At 32.3% G+C, this 6,610-nt stretch overlaps 1 long non-coding RNA gene across 1 annotated transcript; it reads left to right on the top strand.

Moving 5' to 3' along the window:
- Positions 1–332: 332 nt before the first annotated feature.
- LOC141671998 (uncharacterized) lies at positions 333–731 on the top strand. Its single transcript, XR_012555321.1, has 3 exons — positions 333–384; positions 479–548; positions 632–731. It is a non-coding gene; the product is annotated as an uncharacterized LOC141671998 (long non-coding RNA).
- Positions 732–6,610: the final 5,879 nt, after the last annotated feature.

Here is a 6,610-nt window from a genome sequence, read left to right as displayed (position 1 = left end):
AATTTTTAACAGTTTATTGCAAGAGAATTTGAAAAAGCGCAAGATGGTTGACATGATAACGTTTGTTGATCCTGGGATGATAGGCGCACTTGGTTGTGGTAGTCCAGGAGAGAGGTCAAAATCCTTATCTATCAGATTCAGGAACGCTAAACCAGGACAAATTTTCCTGCTACCATATAATGCTGTGTTAGTACCTGTTATAATAAATAATATATTCCTTACTTAAAGATTGTTTTTTGTATATCATTGTAAATTTTGTTGTTCATAAATTATCAGGAATCATTGGACGCTCACTGCTGTAAATCCAGATTCACAAACTGTTTACCACATGGACCCATTGAAGCGCAGGATTGCAACTGAAGAATGGACAGAAGTGATTGACAAGTGAGTACAATATTAAAATTTTATTTCAACTACAATCACTTTAATAATTAAATACAAATATGACTTACAATTGATCTATATTATATTTTTGTAGTGCCATCAAACTCTACCAGGAAAAAGCAAAGAAGTTCTTAAAGAAGAAAATATCTTGGGAGAATCTGGGGGTAAATATAGTATATTTTATCAATTTCTCTATTCTACAAGAATAGTGTAGCTAGACATATATAAAGTTTTTAATGTTCTCCAGGGGGTACCTGTCCAAACTGGGAGCAAAGATTGTGGTTTGTTTATAATGGGTTACATGAAAGAGATTTGTGCCGATATGGAATTAAAATTTCATGAGAAGTTAATGTTATAGTTATCTTTCTTTTTTCTATATCCAAGTGTATTGTGGTAAATAAATGTGATTTTTACATCCATGTTTCAGTGGTTACGCAGAAGCAACCTAAGTTATGGCATGAAAGAACTGAACGAGATAAAGACTGAATGGGCAAAGTACTTCATGAAGAAGCATGCCACTTGAACTTGCATACAGTGCTGCTGGGTATTTTGAGTTGTGAACATATTTTGTGTTGAAATTTGGGAGTTCTAGTCATGGTAGTTAACTCTATTTAAACGTTGTTTCTAATTACTGGCATTTTTGTGGATATGTTCACCTGAAAATATTTTGCTTTCTACTTGAATGGTCTTGTTTTGTTTAAGATAAAACTTGGTTATAAGTTAGTTCTTTGTTGCAATGGTTAAATATTGGTTTAGTGGATTCATGCAATGGAGGGTTGGTTGATTGTTGGTGTAATAGAAGGATTGATGGTTGATTATTGGTGTAATGGTGACAATTTGCTTGTAATCTGAATGATAGTTTGGGTTTTAATTTTTATGGCATGTTCATTTTATAATGTTGTTGTATTTAATTTTAATTTGAAAAACCATTGTTTGAGGAGCTTTTAGCCAATAAAGTTATACAATAACCATATTATATTGTGTCTCACACAACACTTATAAAGACCAAGCTCATCATGTTTTATAACATATAACAATGCTATTTAAAACTAAACATTGTTAAAAGAAGATTCACACAATAAAAAACCATTGTCTGAACAAAACTAACTATTATCCATTGTCCAATAATGCTATTAAGAATAAAAAGAATTATGCCTTGAAGACCACACAACACTTTCTACATTAAAATATAAGTGCAAAACATAATTATACAATACCAAGTGATAAAAAAATGTTGTATAAAGCAATTCCAACAATACAAATTTAAAATAAAGGGGTTGTCTGTATGGTTGTAAGACAACAAAATTTTATCTTTTGAAAATTGTGTGTTAAGGTGGAGGACAATAAATAATAAGGGTTGTGTGTTATGTTCTACTCCTAAACTTTTAGTAAGAACATACACAACGTTTTCAAGGGAACTTGTCTAAGTATACTTGTTACAACAGAATATTTAGAAAAAACTTGTTTGTTATGGTTGTAATACAACGGTGGTTATCGTTTGAATTGTGTGTTAAGGTAGAGGACAATATATATATCTGAATAAGGGTTATGTGTTATGTTCTATTCTAAAACTCTTAGTGACCACATACACAACCTTTTTAACATTACTTGTCTAATAAATCTTCTTACAACAGAATTTATGGAAAGACGTTGTTTGTTCTGGTTGTAATACAACGGGGACTCATAGTTGGTCGTTGTCTTCGATGACTCACACAACTATTTCTAATTGTTGTTTGATCCATGTAAGAGACGGCGGCTCAATAGACAACGGGTTTTCAGGGAATCAGATAATGGGTTAAAACACTTGTCTGAGCCAGTTTTCCTTGTAGTGCAATTATTAAGGGTGTAAATATTAATGTATGTCTTTGATTAATTTGTGTGATTATATTTAAATTAATAAATATTACTAATAAATTATATCTTCTTTCTATTTCTATTATTAAAAAGTCACGGAAGATAATTTATAAAAATTCCGAGAATTTTTTCTAGTCAATAAAATCCCCTTCCCTCGACATCCGTACAGTTGGATCGTCCAAAAAACATTTAAAAAAAATCGTTCCGTTAATCAGCAACATATCTCAGTTTAGGGGTTAGCATTTTCGCTTCATTTTCCTTATAAAGTCATGAAAGATAATTTTTAAAAATTTCAAGAATTTTTTCTAGTCAATAAAATCGCCTTCCCTCGACATTCGTACAGTTGGATCGACCAAAAAACAATTTAAAAAAATCATTCCATTAATCTACAACGTATCTCAGTTTAGGGGTTAGCACTTTCGCTTCATTTTCCTTATAAAGTCACGGAAGATAATTTTTAAAAATTCCGAAAATTTTTTCTAGTTAATAAAATCGCCTTCCCTCGACATCCGTATGATTAGATTGTCCAGAAAAATATTTTAAAAAAAAACCGTTCCGTTAATTTGCAACATATCTCAGTTTAGGGGCTAGCACTTTCGCTTCATTTTCATTATAAAGTCAAGGAAGATAATTTTTAAAAATTCCGAACTTTTTTTCTAGTGAATAAAATCGCTTTCCCTTGACATCCGTATGGTTGGATCGTCCAAAAACCATTTTAAAACAATCGTTCCGTTGATTTGCAACGTATCTCTGTATAGGGATTAGCACTTTCGCTTCATTTTCCTTATAAAGTCATGGAAGATAATTATTAAAAATTACGAGCATTTTTTCTAGTCAATAAAATCGCCTTCCCCCGACATCCATACGGTTGGATCGTTCAAAAGACATTTTAAAAAAATCGTTCTGTTAATCTGCAACGTATCTCAGTTTAGGGGTTAACACTTACGCTACATTTTCCTTATAAAGTCACGAAAGATAATTTTTAAAAATTCTGAGCATTTTTTCTAGTCAATAAAATCGACTTCGCACGATATCTGCACACTATGTAGAATAAATAATAATATATTTTAACGATATGGTACACCGGTGAATGAAAAAATTGAACAAATTATTCAATTTTTACAGGTAACCATAGTCCTGTTCATGTTCAATTACACAACAGTTTCTGGGCAAACCGTTGTAAGAAACAATATATTTATTGACCTTAAAAAAGATAATATATGGGTCGTTAGATCTAAACAACTCTAGAATCTGGGCTGTTGCTTCAAAATGAAAATATTTTCAGTTTCCCTCCCCTTTTATCTTATTCTCCCCCCATTTACTCTTTTAGTCTCCCAACAGTTTCACAAAATCAAACACCCAAACCTATTTCTCCCATTTCTTCACTCCGCTCTCATTTCACCGGCGATTTCACTCATCTCAAACCCATTTTTTCGGCAATTTTACTCACCTCAAACCCATTTTAGCTCATCCATATTATCAAAACAACCCATTCCCGGTACGTATTTTCAGCTCATATTTCTTTTATTGTTATGAACTTCATCCGCATTTGGGGGTTTTGGATTTTTACATGTCCAAAACCTCAATATTCCCTTAATTTGTTTTAAAATAGTTCGATTGATTTGGAAACCTTGATATCAATTTTTAAGGTTTCATTATTTGGGGATTTTTTAAAATATTTTTTTAAACCCTTAATTTGTTTTAGCATGTGATGATGTTTGTTTTAGGCCCTTAATTTGTTTACATTATGTGTTGACTTTGCATGCATTTATGTTAGTAGAAAGTTTTGATGTATTTTTTTTTGTTTGTTTGCATGTTTGTACACTGATATAGAGATAACAAGGCAGAGAAATTAGTAATGAGTATGGCTAAATATGAAAAAGACTACAAAAAAACAGAAAAACATGGATGAATTGGACTTTAAATTCTCATTCCTCAACTGAAATGATGACATTAAGGTGTATTGCACTAAGCTTTAAAACAGAGTTTACAGAGTTGATTATGTGAAATGGAGTTGCTAAATGTTGGTTGATTATGTGAAATTTAGTTTGGTACCGGAAGTATGATATTATGTAGTGATTATATACTGATAATATGTTGAGTATGAAGTATGCTTTCTAGTTTTTATACGTACTTGTCCATTATCAATAATTTTTACAGAATCTTGTTGCTAGTATTTGCTAGTATTTGCTAGGTAATGTTGTGATTGTTATGTGTTACGTACGACAAGGTGTTAATAGTTTTTAGGCCATTATTTTGTTTTATTTTGAAGCATTTATATCAAGTTATGCATCAATTTTTAATTAGATTGCATTATTTTTACATCATTCATTCCATGATTAATAAATATTAATTGTACTGGTACTTATTTGTTTATTGTGTAGATTATGGCCAGTCCAAAGAAAAAGGGAAAGTCGAAGATGAATGAGTCAAAAAAGACAGAGCCAAAGAAAACAAAGTCGAAGAGGACAAAGTTTAAGAAGACCAGTCAATCATCACCCCATCCAACTACCATGATTGTCATTAAGGCATTAAAAAAGATAATGTCCTTAAACAACGCGACCCCCACTCCATCGAGTTCTTCCCCACAATCTATAAAAACGAATCCCATATTTGAAAACATAAAAAAGGAGATTTCCAAGAAAAGAAAAAGAGAAAAAGCTGTTAGCACTAGTGACAAGAGTCAAGGACTAAAGCTACTCAAGCGAGGCACTGTGACGATGCACCGAATTCTAAGACGCAAGATGTCTGGGATCAAGCTTATCATGTCTTTTAATGCAAAAGGAGAGCCATATGGTAAAGCGGCGGGAGAGATGCAGTCATATATAGGAGTTCTCGCAAGAACTAAACCCCCAATCTGGTATGATTCTTTCAAATATGTTCCTCAAGACACAAAGACAAAGATTTGGGACTGTGCGCTGGTAAAAAATTATAATGATCTAGTTCATTTACTTTCTTATTATCTATGCATTTTATTACTTGCATTTTTTAACTATACTTGTGTTGCTTATGGATATAGATGGCTTTCACTATACCTCCGTCAGTCAAGAAGATGGTATTAAGGTCCGCGTGTCAAAAATAGAGGGAGTTCAAATTTCGGCTGACCAAACATTATATTCTTCCTCATCTGGATTAAGCAAAATTGTTGGCATATCCTCCTGCAGACTATTCTTTTATAGAGAAATCCCACTGGGACATATTTGTTATTGATCGCGCGTCGAAGGAGTTTATGGTATGCTTCTAGTTACCTTTGTTCACATACAATTTGTACTTTTACTAATAATATTATATAACCTCATCGGTGCTTTTTATGAAGAAAATTCATGATGAACAAGTTCAAAGAAGGATGCTGACTTTATATCCACATCAAATATCTCGAAAAGATTATGCTAACCTCAAGAATGAAGGGGTCAGTGATAATAAAACAAGTTAAATTTTGGTTCCACACTAATTTTCCTAACATGCTTATATTATTACTAATATGATGTTCTATATGTTATGCAATTTGAATCTCGTCGAGAAGTAGAGGAGGTAGATCGATCAGATACCTGGCTCAAGGCAAGGAAGGAAAAAGATGGAAATTTTATAAACGATATTGTTGTAGAAAAAGCTAAGGAAATTGTAAGTTATTAATAGATATTTAATTCAATTAAATATCTTGACTAGGCCATTTTGTTTAAAATACTGCTTAAAAGTAACTACAATTATTTTAAAAAATCTTTAACATTGAATAATGAAAATATGTGACTAATTAAAAATTCAATTAATAAATAAAGAAAATTTATTTCAACCTTTAAAAACTATCTCCTTGTACAAAAAATAAAAGTCATACATAAATAAATTAGACTTGTTACATACATAAACAAATTAGACTTTTTATATGGGAATTGCTAAGATTAAGAAAATGCTACTCTTAATTTTGTAGGAAAAGTTAAAGGAGGAGGTTCAAGAAAGGAAAGTCGTAGTAGAAGGTGCTAATGATATTTTAACCATGGCCCTTCGGAAGCCTGAGCATGGAGGCAGAGTACGTGGTCAAGGAACCCACGTGAAGCAGTCAGTTTACTTTGATCTTCCAAGGCACAAGAAAGCAAGAATAATGGATGAACATATAGAGGAGGGAGTTCAAAAGTTTATGGCAGTGGAGACTCCAAGGATAATCAAAGAGAGAGATGTATTTTGGGCGGTAAAAATTGAAAAGATTAGAGCAGAATTATGATTGACTAGGGGTGGAAGTCATGATAGTCCAAAATCGACTTCGCAGCAAGCAAGTTGTCAGTCTAAGGGAGCGGTTGTTGGGGATGTAGGTGTCAATGATCCCAATACACCTGAAACTACAGAAAAGATTTTTTCTACCGAAGAGGACAGAGCTATT

The sequence above is a fragment of the Apium graveolens genome, chromosome 7 (assembly GCF_009905375.1).
Source record: "Apium graveolens cultivar Ventura chromosome 7, ASM990537v1, whole genome shotgun sequence".
NCBI lineage: Eukaryota > Viridiplantae > Streptophyta > Magnoliopsida > Apiales > Apiaceae > Apium > Apium graveolens.
Note: the sequence above shows the minus strand (reverse complement) of the source record. Positions and strands in the feature narration are given on the sequence as shown.